This window comes from Giraffa tippelskirchi, chromosome 8 (genome assembly GCF_054371585.1).
Source record: "Giraffa tippelskirchi isolate mGirTip1 chromosome 8, T2T-mGirTip1v1.2.pri, whole genome shotgun sequence".
In the NCBI taxonomy this organism is placed as follows: domain Eukaryota; kingdom Metazoa; phylum Chordata; class Mammalia; order Artiodactyla; family Giraffidae; genus Giraffa; species Giraffa tippelskirchi.
This window is the reverse complement of record NC_137282.1, coordinates 93772272-93793211: the sequence shown is the minus strand read 5'-3', so window position 1 is coordinate 93793211 and position 20940 is coordinate 93772272. Positions and strand designations below refer to the sequence as shown.

At 37.2% G+C, this 20940-nt stretch overlaps 1 protein-coding gene and 1 long non-coding RNA gene across 12 annotated transcripts in view; both read left to right on the top strand.

The window, feature by feature from the left end:
- Positions 1 to 20940, top strand: part of ARL15 (ARF like GTPase 15) — a 632366-nt gene that overhangs the window by 313333 nt on the left and 298093 nt on the right. The gene's annotated exons all lie outside the window — the stretch shown is intronic.
- Positions 317 to 7915, top strand: LOC145516540 (uncharacterized). Its single transcript, XR_014061463.1, has 2 exons — positions 317 to 1160; positions 6695 to 7915. It is a non-coding gene; the product is annotated as an uncharacterized LOC145516540 (long non-coding RNA).

Here is a 20940-nt window from a genome sequence, read left to right as displayed (position 1 = left end):
CTGCTTTTTAATATGCTCTCTAGGTTTGTTATAACTTTTCTTTCAAGGGGTAAGCACCTTTTAATTTCATGGCTGCAGTCACTATCTGCAGTGATTTTGGAGCCCAAGAAAATAAAATCTATCACTGTTTCCATTGTTTCCCGATGCATTGTTTCCCCAGCATTGCCATGAAGTGATGGGACCGGATGCCATGATCTTAGTTTTTTGAATGTTGAGTTTTAAGCCAGCTTTTTCCACTCTCCTCTTTCATCTTCATCAATAGGCTCTTTAGTTTCTCTTCACTTTCTGCCATATGGGTGGTATCATCTGCATATCTGAGGTTATTGATATTTCTCCAAGCAGTCTTGATTCCAACTTGTGCTTCATTCAGCCCGGCATTTCACATGATGTACCCTGCATATGTTAAATAAGCAGAGTGACAATATACAGCCTTGACATACTCATTTCCCAATTTTGAACCAGTCCTTTGTTCCATGACCAGTTCTATTTGTTGCTTCTTGACCTGCATCCAGATTTCTCAGGAGGCCGGTAAGGTTGTCTGGTATTCCCATCTCTTGAAGAATTTTCCAAAGTTTGTTGTGATCCACACAGTCAAAGGTTTGAGCATAGTCCATGAAGCAGAAGTAGATGTTTTTCTGGAATTCTCTTGCTTTTCTATGATCCATCAGATGTTGGCAATTTGATCTCTGGTTTCTCTGCCTTTTCTAAATACAGCTTGAATATCTGGAAGTTCTCGGTTCACGTACTGTTGAAGCCTCGCTTGAAGAATTTTGAGCGTTACTTCACTAACATGTGACATGAGTGCAATTGTGCAGTAGTTTGAACATTCTTTGACATTGCCTTTCTTCAGGATTGGAATGAAAGCTGACCTTTTCCAGTCCTGTGGCCACTGCTGAGTTTTCCAAATTTGCTGGCATATTGAGTGCAGCACTTTGACAGCATCATCTTTTAGAATTTGAAATAGCTTAGCTGGAATTCCATCACCTCCACTAGCTTTGTTTGTAGTGATGCTTCCTAAGGCCACTTGACTTCGCACTCCAAGATTTTGGTTCTAGGTGAGTGATCACACCATCGTGGTTATCTGGGTCATGAAGATCTTTTTTGTATAGTTCTTCTGTGTATTCTTGCCACCTCTTCTTAATATCTTCTGCTTCTGTTAGGTCCATACCATTTCTGTCCTTTATTGTGCCCATCTTTGCATGAAATGTTCCCTTGGTTTCTCTAATTTTCTTGAAGAGATCTCCGAAAGTGAAAGTCACTCTTTGCGACCCCATGGACTATGCAGTCCATGGAATTCTCCAGGTCAGAATACTGGAGTGGGTAGCCTTTCTCTTCTCCAGGGGATCTTCCCAACCCAGGGATTGAACCCAGGTCTCCTCCCACATTGCAGGTAAATTCTTTACCAGCTGAGCCTCAAGGGAAGCCCTAAGAGATCTATAGCCTTTCCCATTCTATTGTTTTCCTCTATTTCTTTGTGTTACTCACTTAGGAAGGCTTTCTTATCTCCTTGCTATTTTTTCGAAATCTGCACTCAGATGGATATATCATTCCTTTTCTCCTTTATTGTATTCATGTTTCTTTTTATATTGTTTAGTAGACACAATGTCATTTAAGATATTGAGAATCTGAGTAACCTAAAAGAGAGTGTTTTCTGGGAAATAAAAAGTTACTTTAAGACATTTATATTCTCCACAGTTTTACTTCCAGTTTTAATTGTAAGAAGCAAACCAAGAAAATATATTCTTTTTTTTTTTTTTTGCATGTGAAATCTTTGTTCCTCAACCAGGGATCAAACCCACCCCGCCACTGAAGTGGAAATGTGATTCTTAACCACTGGACTGCCAGGAAGTCCCAGTATGTTCTTGCTTATGGAAAATGAACCCTTTGTGTAAATTTCCATTTAAAAAGAGAATTGTCACTTTGAACCTTATGTCTTTGGATTTATTGGGATGTGCTATCATTACTTATCTTTAAAACTCAACCTAAAGTCATTTTAGATATGTAATCTGCTATATGAAATGAAACACTAAGTACATTTAATTTTGGAATTCAGCCTTGTCCTGGCAAAATGCCCATTACATTTTTCAGATTATTTTAAAACCTAGTAATAAATTCTGATTCTGAAATAATTGAGTTTTTATTAGCCTGAAAATAGAACATGTCTCCCAAAACTTTTACCCATCTGCCACATTAATCATACAATTTTAACAGGTGCTTCTCACTTAGCTTACACAAAGTATAGATTGGAAGGAAAATAGAGTCCTACTCTCGGGTGCACCCTTAGACAGTAATGGAATATGTAGAACTATGGCAGTAGAAACTGGACTGTGTCTTCTAAGGTTTTTTGTTTTTTTTCTTTTAATGAAAAGTATTCTGACACCATTACTAGTGCCATATATAAGACTATAAAGTGGTTTATTGACTGAATTTTAATTGACATTTTGAAATTGTTGCAAATAGTGTATAGTCACTTTGAAGCATGAGTTCACACAAAACATATTTCATTTTGAATATTGCATGGCTTCCTTTGATTCCCAGACTCATTCTTATACCTAATCAGTATTGCTTTTATTTTTCCCTCTTTATAGGTAAATGGGGGAAACTTCAGCTAATTTTTTTCAAGTAAGTTTTTTATTGAATCAGTGTTTAATATATTTATGCTTTTTCTTCATTATTCAAATCATATTGACAGCAAAAATATTTATGACTTTGCTGAAATAAAATTTGTTGTAAGTTGATATTCATCTCTCAAATATTTAAAAGCGGGCCTTTTCATTCCATTGTCTTTAGATATTTTTTAAAGATTGTGCAGTTTACTAATGATGTGCTAGTCTCTGGAGATGATGTGCCAGTTTCTGGATATTTTGTTTAGAAGATGAATGCAGATTTTATTTGACTTATCAAGATTTGGAGAAAATCAGGTATATACTCTTCAAAACAGTCATGTTTTTCCTTGTGTTTTATTTCTGATGACCAAATATATCATAGTTATCTTTAGTTTTGTTATGGCATAAGGAAACCTACTATAAGGATATGTAATTCATTCTAAAATAATCAAGGACTTTTGTAATTAATTTTAAAATAAAATGAATCATATTTTGGCTTACATGTCATCCATTAATCCTGTATGGGAATTTGATTACTGTGTCTGTATGGTTTTTCCTCCAGACAGTTTCTTTATTTGATATCCTAACTACTCATCTGGGATTGAATTCTTAATGTTTTATCATCGCAAGTTTAATAAAACTGTGAACTGATTCGATAAAGCTATCAAAAGGCTTGCTTATAATTGAGGAGTCTGTGATTCAGTATGCCTCAGAACTTGAACTATTTTTTTAAATTAATTAGCTGACTTTTAAAAAATAACATCCTATTTCTTTAGATATGCATATCTAACCTATGTTCTCAGGCTTAACGTTGTTTTCTTTTAAGAAATACATATGTTTTGACTTGTTAGAATTTCAATATTTAAGCATTTGAAAAGCTTATTTCTTTATAAGTTGATTTTTATAATGTGTCTTTTCAGACACACCAAATTAGGTTTTAGTTTAGAAATTTATTATGCCTGCTTACAGCATACTTATTTAGTCACTAAGTTGTGTCTGACTCTTGCCACCCCATGGACTGCAGCATGCCAGCTTTCCTGTCCTTCACTATCTCCCAGGTGAAAAGAGGAGAGTGAAAAAGCCACCTTAAAACTCAATATTCAAAATACTAAGATCATGAAATCTAGTCCCATCACTTCATGGCAAATAGAAGGAGAAAATTCAGACTCATGTTCATTGAGTTGGTGATGCTATCCAACCATCTCATCCTCTATCGCCCCCTTATCCTCCTGTCTTTAATCCTTCCCAGCATCAGTCTTTTCCAATGAGTCATCTCTTCAAGTCAGGTGGCCAAAGTATTGGAGTTTCAGCTTCAGCATCAGTCCTTCCAATGAATATTCAGGGTTGATTTCCTTTAGGATTGACTGGTTTAATCTCCTTGCTGTCCAAGGGACTCTCAAGAATCTTCTCCAGCACCGCAATTTGAAAGCATCAATTGTTTGGCACTCAGCCTTCTTTATGGTCCAACTCTCACATCTGTACATGACTACTGGAAAAACCATAGCTTTGACTATCTGGACTTTGGTTGGCAAAGTGATATCTCTGCTTTTTAATATGCTATCTACATTTGTCATAGCTTTCCTTCCAAGGAACAGGTGTCTTAATTTCATGGCTGCAGTCGCTCTCTGCAGTAATTTTGGAGCCCCCCCAAAATAAAATCTGTCTCTGTTTCCACATTTTCTCCTTCTATTTGCCATGAAGTGGTGGGGCCAAATTTCATGATCTTAGTTTTTTGAATGTTGAGTTTTAAGGCAGCTTTTTCACTCTCCACTTTCACCCACATCAAGCGGCTCTTTAGTTCCTCTTTGCTTTCTGCCATTAGACTGATTTCATCTAAATATCTGAGGTTGTTGATATTTCTCCCAGAAATCTTGATTCCAGCTTGTGCTTCATCCAGTCCAGCATTTTGTGTGATGTACCCTGCATTAAAGTTAAATGAGCAGAGTGACAGTATACAGCCTTGATGTACTCCTTTCTCAATTTTCAACCAGTCTTTTGTTTCATATCTGGTTCTAATTGTTGCTTCATGTCCTGCATAGGATTTCTCAGGAGACAGGTAAGGTGGTCTGCTAGTCCCATCTCTTTGAGAATTTTCCACAGTTTGTTGTGATCAATACAGCCAAAGGCTTTGGCATAGTTAATGAAGCAGAAGTAGATGTTTTTCTGAAATTCCCTTGCTTTTTCTGTGATCCATTGTATGTTGGCAATTTGATCCCTGGTTCCTCTGCCTTTTCTAAAACAGTGTGTACATCTAGAAGTTCTTGATTCACATATTGCTGAAGCCTAGCTTGAAGAATTTTGAGTGTTACCTTGCTAGCATGTGAAATGAGCGCAGTTGTACAGTAGTTTGAATATTTCTTTGACATTGCCCTTCTTTGAGATTGGAATGAAAACTTACCTTTTCCAGTCCTATGGTCAGTGTTGAGTTTTCCAAGATTGCTGACATATTGAGTGCAGTGCTTTAACAGCACCATCTTTTAGAATTTGAAAAAGCTCAGCTGGAATTCCATCACCTCTGCTAGCTTTTTTCATAGTAATGCTTCCTACTTGACTTCACACTCCAGAATGTCTGGCTCTAGGGGAGTGACCACACCATTATGATTATCCAGGTCATTAAGACGTTTTTTTTGTACAGTTCTTCTGTATATTTTTACCACCTCTTTGTAATCTCTTTTGCTTCTCTTAGGTCCTTACAGTTTCTGTCCTTTATCTTGCCCATCCTTGCATAAAATGTTCCCTTGGTATCTCCAATTTTCTTGAAGAAATCTCTAGTCTTTCACATTGTTATTTTCCTCTGTTTTTTGCATTGTTCACTTAAGGCTTCTTAATATCTCCTTGCTAGTGTTTGGAACTCTGCATTCAGATGCGTATATCTTTCCCTTTCTCTATTACCTTTCGCTTCTCTTCTTTTCTCAGCTCTTTGTAAAGCCTCTTTACCTTATTTGTAAAACCACTTTGCCTTTTTCTTTCCTTTTTCTTTGAGATGGTTTTGGTCACTACTTCTTGTACAATGTTATCAACCTCTGTCCATAGTTCTTCAGGCACTCTGACTACCAGATCTAATCCCTTGAATCTTTTCTTTAATTCCACTGTTTAATTATAAGGGATTTGACTTAGGTCATACCTGAATGGCCTAGTGGTTTTCCCTAGTTTCTTCAATTTAGTCTGAATTTTTCAATAAGGAGCTGATGATCTAAGCCACAGTCAGCTCCAGGTATTGTTTTATCTGACTGTATAGTGCTTCTACATCTTCAGCTGCAAAGAATATAATAAATCTGAATTCAGTATTGACCATCTGATGATGTCCATATGTAGAGTTGTCTCTTGTGTCGTTGGAAGAGGGTGTTTGCTGTGACCAGTGTGTTCTCTTGGCAAAACTCCATTAACCTTTGCAGTGCTCCAATGGCAAACTTGTCTGTTACTCCAGGTATATCTTGACTTCTTACTTTTGCATTCGAATCCCCTCTGATGAAAAAGACATCTTTTTCTTTTGGTGTTAGTTTTAGAAGGTCTTGGAAGTCTTCATAGAAATGTTCAGCCTCTTCAGCATTAGTGATTGGGTCATAGACTTGGATTACTATAAATGCTGTATGGTTTGCCTTGGAAATGAACCAAGATCATTCTGTCATTTTTGAGTCTGTCATTCTGTTAGACTGTTTTGTTGACTGTGAGAGCTACTCCATTTCTTCTGTGGGATTCTTGTACACCGTAGTAGATATAATGGTCATCTGAATTGTTTGCCTATTTCCATCCATTTTAGCTAATTGATTGCTAAGATGTCGATTCTCCTGCTTGCCCACACCCAATTTACCTTCATGGACCTAGGCTTCACTGATAGCTCAGTTGATAAAGAATCTGCCTGCAATGCAGGAGACCCCAGTTCAGTTCCTGGGTCGGAAAGATCCCCTGGAGAAGGGATAGGCTACCCACTCCAGTATTCTTGGGCTTCCCTTGTGGCTTAACTGGTAAAGAATCTGCCTGCAATGCAGGAGACCTGGGTTCAATCCCTGGGTTGGGAAGATCTCCTGGAGAAGGGAAAGGCTACCCACTCCAGTATTCTGGCCTGGAGATTTCCATGGACTGTATAGTCCATGGGGTTGCAAAGAATCGTACATGACTGAGCGACTTTCACTTTCATGGACCTAATATTCCAAATTCCTTTGCAATATTGTTTTTTATAGCATCGGACTTTACTTTCATCACCAGACACATTTGTGACCGAGCATCGTTTCTGTTTTGGCCCAGACTCTTCAGTCTCTCCAGAGCTACTTCTCTTCTCTTTCCCAGTAGCATGCTGGACACCTTCCGACCTGATGAGCTCAACTTCCAGTGTCATATCTTTTTGCATAAAAACCGTTCATCATGTTCTTGAGACAAGAATACTAGAGTGGTTTTCCATTCCTTCCTCAAGTGGACCACATTTTGTCAGAACTCTCCACTATGATCCATCCTTCTTGGGTGATCCTGCACAGCCTGGCTCATAGTTTCATTTAGTTATGCAAGCCTCTTCACCACGAAAAGGCTGTTATCCATAAAAGGATTCAGCATGTTATCCTTTTATTTTAATAGGTAGCTTGGTTTGAATGTACTTTATTCATGGTGGTAGAAGAGATTGATGCTAAATAATTTGATATTTGTTCTCTCCTCGTATGTTGTCAACCTGAAGGCTCATGAAGTTAAGGTAGATAGGTTAAGAACATTAAGGTCCTGAGGTTGAGTCTTATTTTTGTACTTATTATTTATTTTAGCAAGAGCTCTACAGTCAGTTCTGATAGCATTGATTTATCTTCAGTGCACTCATCCTAGAAGTCAAACTAATCCATTATGAAATGGGTTAACCCTCCAATTTTAGTGAAAACAACTGAGGTATGTTTATAATGAGTAAGCACTGATTCCACCTTCCCTCCCTTTTCCGTTTTTGGAAATGCTCTGAAATAGTAATGGCAAGACAACCTAAGACAGACTACAAAGCTGCTATTTCTCAAGTAAAACAAGAATAGTACCTTAATTAAGACACTGTTCTAACTATTTTTCTGAGATATTTTAATGAAATATCCAGCAACTCATACAATTTCAAAGCAGTTATGTTCAATTGTTAAGTGTATACTTCTGAGCACTGTTGGTATATTCTTGTACCTTTCAGAGATATAGACTTCAACTTCCATGTGCATAAAAAACACATGCATTTGTGCACGTGTACAGATACCTCTACCTGAATTCAAATCAGGTTATCAAATAAAACATTAACGAAAGTTTCAGTTCAGTCTGGCTAATCAATCCAATAAATAGAATACAGTTTAAAAAAAAAATTGATAACGTTGACCATCTAGAAAATGTCAGGAACCACAGCTTTCAGTTTAATTCTGGTTTCCTTGACAAGTCAGGAATCTGAATAGCTTGTTATATATGATTAAAGTAATAATAAAAATTATCCATATCCCTTAAGTTTAATTTTTGTGAATCATTAATTTTTCCCAAATTTAAGCAGTTTCCTCTCTCATCTTATCCTGTTACTTGCATTGTTAGAAAATTTTTTGTTGTATATCAGTTTTTTTTTTGTCCCTGTACCAGGCTTAATATGCCTCAGTATAGATGTACCAAAAGAAATAAGGAATAAACAAATGTTTCATAAGACCTAAAAAATCCCTAAAAACCAGAAAAAGCATCTTTTAAATCTCTTACATTTGAGGATAAAGCCTTCATGTCTTCAATCCCCAGACTTGAGAGAGAGGAGAAGTAGATTTTAGAGTTCATCTGTTCATATAGTCAGTATGATGTGGAAAATGTCTTTCTTGTTAACAAGTAGAGATACTTCTCTAGTTCAGTAATGCCAATCATGTATTATATAACTATACATGATAAATTATTGGAACTTTGATACATATAGTTTCCATAGAAGTTGAGTGTTTCACAGACCCTTCCAAGATGACTCACCTAAGCTTGGTCATTGGTATTACAAATCTAGTTGTGTGTGTGTATGTGCATGTGCACATGTGGGAGATATCTAAGTAATGGTGAAAATACATTTAGTTTTTGCAAATATGAAGGAAAAGACTTTGTTCTTCTTTGCTATGAAAACATGAGCATGTCAGTCACTGTTTTCGTGAATAATGGTATATTTTGGAATTTTTGTGGAAGGATGAAGCATTTGGATAGGCTTTTAAATGATGCAGCTCTGAATGAATTTTCTGTAAAATAACTTTCTTACCTGAATAATTTCACCAAGGCAACAAGTCACATAATATGTTCCCCTAGAACATTGCCTCTAGAGCTTGGCAAATGTTATCTAGTATAGGAGGACAGTCCTCTTTCTCATAAATGCCATGTGTAATATCTATAATGTTTCTCCCTAAGATAAAACTTAAATGTTTTCTCTAACTCCTCTTCCCATCATCAAATAGAATGTCGTCTATTCATCTAGTTCGAATGAGTGACCAAGATGACATTTGAGCTGGCAGTTCCAGGAACTTGATGGCATTACTTTAATGGTGTGAGGATGGGGTTATCTTTCCCAAGTGGTGCATAAGAGTCGCTCACAGACTTAAGTTTAGTCTAGATAGTCTTCAATGTCTGTTTTGGTAAGTGGCTTAAGATTATTGGAAAATTCTCTGTGTGTCACAAAATCTTTTTCTCATTATTAGTATCTCAATAAACTTTTAATCTTTGTTAGCATGAAATTGACCATGTCTCCCTATCACAGTCCCAAGCTCTGGGGACTGATTCCATACCGTTGTTTCAGGGAATTCATCTCATCACACACCATGTGTGTTATGATAGCTTCCACATCTGTAGATTTAAGCTGCCACTCTATATCCACTATTTGCATTCAGCTTAGGTTCCAAGTGGCTCCTCTTCTGTGTCATACTATTCTTAAATTGAGCATGTCCCAAATCATGCTAATCATTTAAACTTATCATTACTTCCCAGTTTTCCCACTTCCTTGAATGACATTTTTAACCACTTAATGTGGTTCAAATATTAGACCTGATTTTTTCCTCCATTTTTGTGTTCTTTATGTTTTACCCAGGTAGGAAATTATCTTTCTACTTATAATTCTTGTCTTGAAAGCATGACACATCCCTGCCTAAGTCTATCTCAAGTCTTACTGCCATCCTGAGAGTCAAATCCAAACTCTTTACCATGTCCTCTTAAGATTTTGTATAATCTTACAACTGCTGCCTGTGTACCTTTTTTCCTATCACACTGGTTCCCTGTCTGTTCTTCACAGAAGTCAAGTTCATTGCCGTCTCAGGACCTTTGGACTTGCTAACGGTTCTTGGAATTGTCTTTTCTCAGGTGTGTGTATGGCTGGCTTCAGCTCTTAAGTAGCTTTCTCACATGTACCAGTCCATCCCTAGCACATCATTCTGTTTTAATGATTTCAAGATTAAAAAGACTATTCTTTATTCCAAACTTGCCTTTTCCCAAATTTTTGGTTAATGTCCTTTCTCTTAAGAAATGATAGTATGTGATAATATGGTATGTCTCTGGGCCAGTCCACAACCTTTTACATTACTTTCAAAAACGTTACTCCCATTACTAAAAACATTGTGTTGAAGCCCTTATGTGTCTGACATATCCCTGCCTCTTTGACTTTCCTGCTGTATAGAAGTGCTTTTCCTGTTATGTCCTTCATTTTCCAAAACCCATTTAATTGGATTACCAGTAATGGATTACTGGTATCACTTCAGTGACTTGGGTTATAAAAACTCTGTGTGTATGTTTGTTTATTATGTAGGTTTTATGTGCATAATATGGTAACTTGTGTTTCTGGATGATGAGGGCTCTTGGTACTTCCAAACTAGATTGTTAGTTCTTTGAGAGCTGAATTGTCATTTCTCTTTAGCATGTTTTTCACTAAGTATAGTGGTGGTGGTAGTACCCATTTTTATAAATTAACTATTTTCCAGGCCTTGTGCCAGGCTGTTAACAAACATGATCTCATTTAATCCTGACAACTCAGTGAACTGGTTACCATTATAACCCCTACTTTATATCTTGAGGAAATTGCCCAAGGTTATATAGCAAACGAGAGACAAAGACAAGATGTGAACCCTGTCTGTCTTGGGAACTGCCATTCTGAAACAACTTTTCAATGCAGCCTATTCCATGCCCTATAAGTTCTTAGTAATTCTCACTGACTACACTCAGTGTATCCAGAGAGAGACGTCCAGACTGCTCTTTGCTTTCAGTAGATTGTCAGTTAAGTGTGTGGGAGATAGAACATTAAAAGTCAGTTTGCTGTGTTGGTGAAAATCTTTTTGAAACAAACTATTAATAACAGTTTATTAGTAACTTGGGCTTTCCAGGTGGCTCTAGTGGTAAAGAACCATCTGCCAATGCAGGAGACATAGAGACGCAGATTCAATCCTTTCCCCTGTGTTGGGAAGATCCCCCGGAGGAGGGCATGGCAACCCACTCCAGTATTCTTGCCTGGAGAATCCCATGGACAGAGGAGCTTAGTGGGCTACAGTCCACGGGGCTGTCAAGAGTCACACATGACTGAAGTGACTTAGCACACAGCACAGCACATTAGAAACTTGGAAAATATTAACACATTTAATTTTTATTTAATTCGCTAAAAGAAGAAGCCCCTCAACCTAGTCTACTTTCATGAGGGTGAGTCAAAGAGGTAAATTCTCAGTGGGAAAGAGAAACACACCCAAATTAGTGAAAGAGCTTTTGAGACTCTTGGGTATTATGGGACTGAATACTAGGAAAGGACTATACAATCATAACATATGTGTCTATAACGTAGACTGCAAATAATTTAATTTTTGACTGAGGGCAGTTACGAAATTTGGAATGGTTCATCATTTATATACATTAATACTGCACAATAGATAACACTGGTTATTAATAATACTAAGTGGTTGATACTGGAATAAATGTACTTTAATATACTTATTAATGATGACTACTACTCTTCTTAAAATGTTCAGTATGCAGGGGATGTTTTTTCCTTATTTAATCTAACGAGCTAGTACTTGGTGCTGTGAAGTAGGTCATGTAGAATATTTAGGAGGGAAGGGGAAAAGAAAACTTCCCCCTTTTGCTGCAGATGGCCAGGTTGTATGTGGCAGCTAGACAAGCATAGATCAAAATGGGTGAAAATAAGAATAAAACAAAGTAAATGTCACCCAACCCAGTGATGGGGCCATGCGTTTGTAATTGACAGTATTCTGCAGTTTTATAGTTTAAAATTCTATTTAAGCATTTAACTTTTCTACTGTTCAATAAATAGTGAATTTAGACTTCTTGGTGTTCATAGTAGACCTCTCTTAATTCATTCCCCTCTGGCAAATACCGTATTCTGCAGTTTAGTTAACTGAGCTAGCCTTAGAGCCTCAGGGATTACACCTGAATTTCATTAAGGGAGTTTTAGTAATTAACATATGAAGGAATCTCACCACTCACAATTGCTTTCAACTGGTTAAGACAAGATGAGATGGAGCTTTTTCAGAAACTTTCTAGAACCACAACTTTATTATTTTTTTGTGGCAAAATACTTGATTTTACTGACTTTCAACACAGTCATGTTGTCTCTAAACACCGGGTGACTCATTTTCTTTTTCAATTCTCTCCTATTCACAGTTTAGAGCACTAAAAGCCAGGGACACTCAAGTGACATTTTTTTTTAAAGATTTATTTATTTACTTTATTATTTACTTATTTTTTTTATTTCATTGCTTTACACGAACTTTCTCTAGTTGTGGCAAGCGAGGGCTACTCTCTGGTTGCAGTGCATGAGCTTCTCATTTTGGTGGCTTCTCTTGTTGCAGAGCATGGGCTGCAGGTGCTCAGGCTTCAGTAGTTGCAGTGCATGAGCTCAGTAGTTGCAACTCTTAGGCTTAGCTGCTCCATGGCATGTGGAATCTTCCCAGACCAGGCATTGAACCAGTGTCCCTTGCATGGCAAGGTGGATTCTTAACCACTGGACAACCAGGGAAGCCCCAAGTAACATTCTTTAAACACTCCCAAACCTACTCACTTGAAATGAATTGTAAGGGAGGAATAATAACAAATACACTTTAGATAGTCACAAATGAGGTCATCTTCTGTTTCCAGAAAGAAAACCTTAAGCTTAGTGTCATTTCTATGCCTTCCAAAGCTATGGTTCATATGGTTGATTGTCTTAAGAAGAGAACTTTGCATCCAGTGGTAAGAGAAATCTGTCAGTAGGAATCATAGAAGATTCCTATGGTAGCTTTCTGGTAACTAAGCTTACGTGTTTTTCACAACCCTCAAAAGCCCTGTCCTTTTTCCTAAGATGGCTTATTCATTGGTGTCTGTCGTACTGTTCTTTAAGAATAGGTGTTATTCCAAAAAGAATGGTGTCATGAATGGGGCCAACCCACTCCAGTACTCTCACCTGGAAAATCCCATGGACAGAGGAGCCTGGTAGGCTGCAGTCCATGGGGTCGCCAAGAGTCGGACACGACTGAACAACTTCACTTTCACTTTTCCCTTTCATGCATTGGAGAAGGAAATGGCAACCCACTCCAGTGTTCTTGCCTGGAGAATCCCAGGGGTGGCAGAGCCTGGTGGGCTGCCATCTATGGGGTCGCACAGAGTCGGACACGACTGAAGCAACTTAGCAGCAGCAGCAGCATGAATGAGGCAACAATTATGGTGATGGTAGGTCTGAGCTGTACTCCTGTGTCTTGCAGTCCCACTTAGCCTCTGTAAGGAAACCAGGAGGTTTACCCATGTAGAACCTCAAGAAAACTTCATTTTGCCTTCTTGAATGTCAGGTTCAAAATTATAAAATTTTGCTATTGTGATGGGACATCATTTATTAGGTACACTTTGATTTTTAGTATCTGCTGAATATGACCTTTTTTCATTTGTGTACTCTAAAATTACTTACTGAACACATATTGTGTGCCAACAGTTTGGAACAAGGTTGTGAAATCTAAAAATTCAGCATAACTCAGAGACTTAATAAAAATTATGCAAAACCTATTTAACATAGAAAATTATGATAAATGGCTATAACCCTGGTACTGAAAATTTGCTTATTTGAGTTTTCCTTATTAGTTTTTGAAAATTATCCTGTCAAGCCCTCTGCATTTTAGTACATGTTAAGATATCATAGAAAGATGGTAATTCTAATGTTCCTACCATGGAGGGACGTTACAAAATAATAAGACCTATAGTTTGAGAAACTTTATCAATGTTTCTAAGAAAAAAATGCCAAGATTTACACTGTTCTGGTTTTTATGGCAAGTAAAATATTTCCAGAAATTAATTACTCTAATAAGATGACACCACTTAGCTTAAAATATTCAAAATTTTACACATGTCAGTTTATCCTTGGTAAATGGCTTTCTCACTGATGTGGTCAGATTTCATAATTATCAAAACAAACAAAAACCCTGCCTGTAATGTAGGATCTTTCCCACAAAAATGAGGAAAGAAAAAAGGTGATTATCACTTCACGTTGCTTTTATTCAGAAGGAACCACATGTATTATGGTGCATGGCATTTTACAGTTTTGAAATCCTTGTTCATGAAAATGTGATCATGATATATAAGAAATTTGCCTCAGGTTCTATATCAGTTTAACATCTTCTGTTCAAGGTTCCAATTAATTTTAAGAAATTGAATTAAATTCTGTTTCCTCACAGAATCTCCTTCATAAGCCATGGTATAAGGTTTGCTGTACTTGGCATGTGTAATGCTTTCAGTACATGACCGCTGTTTGCTTTTTTATCCCCCTTTGTCTCTCTATAATCATATCACGTGTGTGTTCAGTTAGCAGATATAAGAAAACTCAGGTGAAGGTGAACTTAAGTTTTCAGTTGCTGCTCTCACGTTCCATTGACTTGACAAAGAAAGGATTGTTCCATCCAAAGACCACATCCATTTAGTGGCAGGAGAGTACTATTATGTTGTTCTGTAGATATCACATCAGCCTAGGATTTAGCTCTTCTTTCCCTTTATCTTTATTAGGTTTGGTTAAAACAAAATGGAGCAAAATATTTGAGAAAAATATGTATACGTAGCACAAACACACACACACCACAAATAAACTACCTTTTTCATTTTTTGTTATCATTTTATGTTGATCCTTTTATGAAAAATGTTCACTTATCAACTTTTTTGGTAAATATATGTAAAAACAGATTTTTTTCTTCTCGAATGGACTTTTTAAAAAGCTCTGGGTTTAATGTGTTATGCTTTCCTTTCCAAGTGTTTATGTTAACTATAGATATAAGTACATATGTGTTTGGGTATGTATTTTTTCTTGATACCACAAATTCTTTATCTAGATTATTGAGTAATGGAATGTTATTATTAACTGTTATAGTTAAATATGAGTAAATATGACTAAGGAGTTCCCTGGTGGTCTAGGATTCTGGACCTTCACTGCTGTGGTCCAGTTTCAGTCCCTGATTGGGGAACTGAGATCCTGCAAGATGCACCACATGGCCAAAATAATAATAAACAAATAAATATAAGTAACTATATGTTGTTTGTTATCGTTTAGTCACTAAGTCATATCCGACCTTTTTATAACCCATGGACTATAGCCCACCAGGTTCCTCTGTCCGTGGGATTTCCTAGGTAAGAATACCGGAGTGGGTTGCCATTTCCTTCTCAAGAGGATCTTCCCGATCCAGGAATCAAACCTGAGTCACCTGAGTTGGTAGGTGGATTTTTTATCACTGAGCTACTTGGGAAGCCCCATGAATATATTGTTTAGATATAGGGAAATAGGGTTACATGTTTCAATGAGCATAAATATGTCCTCCTTGAATATTTGCAAAGTAACTTGTAGATTTGCTTTGGAGTCCCCATTATACATGTTATTTTATTCTTGGAAACAATACTAATGTTAATTGATACCATACTCATCATAAAATGACATGTAAAAGTATGACAGCTTTTTAAAAAATTGTCATTTTAATATGTCTTATAGTAATCAAAGTGTTGAGGGTAATTCCAACTTTCCAGTACACATTAGTCATGCATTAGTTTCTTTTTGTATATCTACAAAGGTACCATGACCTTCTTATATCTTTATAGTACATATTTTCCACCGGTGGCTCAGACGGTAAAGCTTCTGCCTACAATGCGGGAGACCTGGGTTCAATCCCTGGGTCGGGAAGGTCTCCTGGAGAAGGAAATGGCAACCCACTCCAGTATTCTTGCCTGGAAAATCCTGTGGAGGGGGAAACCTGGTAGGCTACAGTCCATGGGGTCGTAAGAGTCGGACACTTATGAGCGACTTCACTTTCTTTCTTTCTATTATACATTTTCCCTTGATTTTTATTTCAAAATAACTCTAAATGCACAGAAGTTACAAAAATAAGTCCTGTGTACCCTTCACTTAGTTTCCGCATATGGTTATATTTTATAAAATTAATAGTACAGTATCAAAACCAGGAAATTAACATTGGTATTCTATGTGTATGTATTTCTGTGTCTTTTTTTTTTTGAACTGTTGCAGACTTTTATTGTTGTTCAGTCCCTCAATCATGTCCATTCAGGTCATGATGCATCCAACCATCACATCCCCCATCACTCCCTTCTCCTCCTGCCCTCAATCTTTCCCAACATCAGGGTCTTTTCCATTGAGTCAGCTCTTCACATCAGGTGGCCATAATATTGGAGCTTCAGCTTCAGCATCAGTCCTTCCAATGAATATTCACGGTTGATTTCCTTTAGGATTGACTAATTTGATCTCCTTGCTGTCCAAGGAACTTTCAAGAGTCTTCTCTAGCCACCTCAGTTTGATGGCATCAGTTCTTCAGGGCTCAGCCTTCCTTATGGTCCAACTCTCACATCTGTACATCACCATTGGAACAACCATAGCTTTGACTATACTGACCTTTGTCAGTAAAGTGGTGTCTCTGCTTTTTAATACACTGTCTAGGTTTGTCATAGCTTTTTTCCCAACGAGCAAGTGTCTTTTAATTTCTTGGCTGCAGTCACCATCTGCGGTGATTTGGAACCCAAGAAAATAAAATCTGTCACTGTTTCTATTTTTTCCCCATCTATTTGCCATGAAGTGATGGGACCAGATGCCATGATCTTAGTTTTTTGAATGTTGTGTTTTAAGCTAGCTTTGTCACTCTCCTTTTTCACTTTCACCAAGAGCCTCTTTAGTTCCTCTTCACTTTCTGCCATTAGAGTAGTGTCATCTGCATACCTGAGTATAACTCCCACTAAAATCAAGACGTAGGATGTCTTTCATCACAAAGATCTCACTTGTTTTGCCTCTGAAAGTGAAAGTCTCTCAGTTGTGTCCAACTTTTGCGACCGCATGAACTATACAGTCCAGAGAAATCTCCAGTCCAGAATACTGGAGTGGGTAGCCTTTCCTTTCACCAGGGGATCTTCCCAACCCAGAGATCAAACACAGGTCTCCCACATTACAGGTGGATTCTTTACGAGCCTAGCCACCAAGGAAGCCCAAGAATACTGGAGTGGATAGGCTATCCCTTCTCTAGAGGATCTATCTTCCCGACCCAGGAATCAAACCAGGGTCTCCTGCATTGCAGGCAGATTCTTTACCAGCTGAGCCACCAGGGAAGCCTAAGAATACTGGAGTGGGTAGCCTATCCTTTCTCCAGCAGATCTTCCTGACCCAGGAATCGAACTGGGGGTCTCCTGCATTGCAGATGGATTCTTTACCAGCTGAGCTACCAGGGAAACCCGTTTTGCCTCTACTGAGGGCATAGATCACCTTTTTTATTTCCCACTATTGATGTGTTAGTACTTTAGTCTGCCATTTATATTTTCTTTTCTACTTTATCCCTCTGCTTATGTTTCACTGTTTTTTTTTTTTTACTACTTTCCTGTGGGTTACTTGAACATTGCTTACAGTTTCATTTTTATTTAGTGTTTATTTTAGTGTTTTTAGGTGTATCTATTTGTATAGCTTTTTAGTGGTTCACAGTCTACTGGTGTCAACATTTTACTGATTTAAACGTAGAAACTCCCTGTATATCCCTTTACCTTCCTCATTTGTAATAGAACTGTTTTAATATTTCTTCTATTTTTTTTTTAGGCTTATTTCTTTCTGTTGTTCATACTGGCTAATTCCTGTTGTTCAGACTTTGTTTTCCTTCATCTGAGAATGTCTTGATTTCCCCTCCACTTTTGAAGGATATTTTTGCTAGATTGCAGGACTCTAGCTTAATAGATCTTTTCTTTCAACACTTGAAAATGTTATGCCACTTGCTTCTAGCCTTCAAGATTTTCAACGAGGAATCTGCTGCCATTTAATTTCTCTCCTTTAGGTAAAGTCTCATTTCTCTTGCTGCTTGCAAGGTTTTGCTTTGTCTTTATTTTTCTGAAGTTTAATTATGTTGTGTCTTGGCATGGATTTCTTTGAGTGTATCAACTGTTTGGGAGCTTCCCTGTAGCTCAGATGGTATAGAATCTGCCTTCAATGCAGGAGACCCAGGTTCAATCTCTGGGTTGGGAAGATCCCCTGGAGGTGGGTATGGCAGCCCACTCCAGTATTCTTGCCTGGAGAATCCTATGGACAGAGGAGCCTGGCAGGCTATAGTCCCTGGGGTCACAAAGAGTCGAACATGACTGAGGGAATAACAGAAAAAAAATTTTAGCCCCCTCTGCTTTCTTTCTTTTTTTTTTCCCCTCTGAAATACCAGTGACAGTAACACCTATTACTGTCCCACAGATTCCTGAGGCTTTTTTCATTATTTTCAGCCTATGTTCACTCCACTTTTCAAATTGAGAGATTTCTGTTATTCTGTCTTTGAGTGTACACTGACTCTTTTGTCTATTCTCCCCATCCTGCTATTGAGTTTACTTGCTGCATTTTGTTGTTGTTGTTACTGTAATTTTTACTTTTAAATTCATGTTTGGTTCTATCTTCTATCTGCTGATGTTTTTCTGTTCTTTCATTAGGTTCAAATATCTTTATATTCATTAATTCATCTTTCTGGTGGCTGATTTAAAATCCTTGTCAGACAATTCTAACATCTGTGCCCTCTTGGTCTTAGTGACTCTTGATTGTCTTTTCTTATTCAAGAAACAAGATTGAGATTTTCCTAGTTCTTGGTAAGATGAGTGATTTTCTTTGAATCTTTGACTCTTTAGCCATTGTTTTATGAGCCCCTGGATCTTCTGTTTAGATCACCTCTGATACTCCTTACCTCTTTATTATTGATCGATGAGGTGAAAACCCAGATTCCCTTCTAGGTCTTTGTTAATACCTGGGGGGTAGGTGTGGTTCCTCATTATTGTTTCAAGTGAGGGGGGCGTGGTTTAGGCTTCCCAGGAGAACATTGCTGATGCCTCCTTGCTGGGAGAGATACGACCCTCACTCTCCTTACTGCTCTGCATGTGGTCTCTACTGACTCTTCAAGAGGTTAGCCTGGTTACTGTTGGGTATTGGGTGAAAGTCCTGACTCCACTAGGCCTGACACTGCCCCTATAGAGCGGGGAGTGGTTCCTCAGGTAGAAGTCCAGGTTCCCCACATAGTATCCACTAATTTGGGGGAAGAGGGAAGCACCAGTGATTTTTAAAGATTAATTTTTAGTATTTTAGATGGATGATTCCAAATAACTTGATAACTCTTTTTACTTGTGATTTATTTTTCAGTTGTATTTTGTTTAGATCTAAAGACCAGTATATATTTAATTTTTGTCAGACTAGTTTTAACAGAGCTCAAAGCTTACATTTTTGACTGGTGTTGTAGCATCACATTTGAGAACTGCTAATTTGCTTTTCAGATGTGAGAAGGAGAGAATAATTGCAAAGTGTGCTATGGATGAGCTTTAATGCTTTTCTAAGTATTTTGTGAAGAACAGTGAAATTATAAGGCTATGTTTTTTTTTTTTTAAGGAGGTAGACGGTGCTTAAACTGTTACTTGATTCTTCAATTTATAAAAACCCAACTAGAAATAGGAGTTTTTGTTCTAGATTTATGACAGAATTAATTGTATACATTTAATGTAGGACTATGTTAGCATAAGCAGTAGAATGTCATAATAGTTATGTCTCTTTCATGTTTTTGGATACAGCTTTTATATTTCTAGAATTGTGTGTACATGAATGATCTAAATTTGAAAATTTGTGAATACACTCAGATTTAGGGAATTTAGTGGTTTAATGGTTCCAATATACTCAACAGTTGTTCAACATGATACATCCTTCCCTAAGAATTCCCTGACTCTTCAGTGACCAGGTCTCCTGAGTTTTCTCTATTGTAGGTCGGGTTCAATCCCTGGTCAGGGAACTAAGATCCTGCAAGCTGTGCAACGCTGCCAACACAGAAAAAGAAATGCTTCCCCAAAATAGTAGATTTATAGGTACAGCACTCTTCAGAGTTAGTAAGGAATACTTTTAGTTGCTATGAAGATTTTCAGGTCATTTAAAGATAAATCTTCCAAAAATAATAATGCACAGCTTCTTAAAAATAAGGAATACTGAGGAATTACTTTAGCCTTATCTCTAAGCAAATATAAACCTACTAAAACAATACTTGGTTTACCTTCTGTTAACATATATGGATGATGTTATAAATAAAATAACTAGTTAAATATGAAACATTACTGTTAGATGACAAATTCATGTACTTCTCAATTGAATTAGAGCCATTGCAGCTTAAAAAACAGAATGTTTATCCTGTTAGGGTGTTTCAGAAAGTGTTTTATACTGTAGAGTCATAAATGCATCAATTTCATAAATTAAATTGATACCCATATTTTCCATTACATTTGGTAGTGAAGATGCTGGAAGCATTTCATTGACCTAACATTGTGAAGAAATAAAAAATGCAATGGTACCAAATTAGTAAAGAATCTGATTTTGTTCCTTACTTTAGCCTACATACATTATCTTAGTGTGCAAATCATGGAAAAAAATAATTTGGGGAATGAGAACAGATTAATCTCTCTGGGTGTTTAGTTTTGTTTTGTGAGAGAAAAGAGAGAAACTTCTTACCATGTTTGTTGCTTCTCTTCACCAACTTAGGGCTAGACTTTACGGTTTGTTTAGCTGTGAAGGGATGAGAGACTTGGGGGATGGTGAAGGGAGCTTAGTTTTGGAATGTAAATACATGTAGAGCTCGCCTCCTTTTGTTTAGCATCTCTTTAAACTAAGACAAAAAAAATCAGTGAATGAATGAATAGCAGCATGGTGAAATACCTAAATGTTTGAGTTAAAATTTTTGGATGTTTGAAATCCTATTTGGATCCTTTTCCCAGATCACGGTGCATTCATATGCACTCAGCAGGAAACTTCATGGAGATGCACATTTGGCCAGAAGGTCTTTGACGGTGCCTTTTTCTTAACTTGTGCCTTTTCTTCTTTAGAAAAAAGTAATGGCTTAAGTCTGACTGAAGAACAATC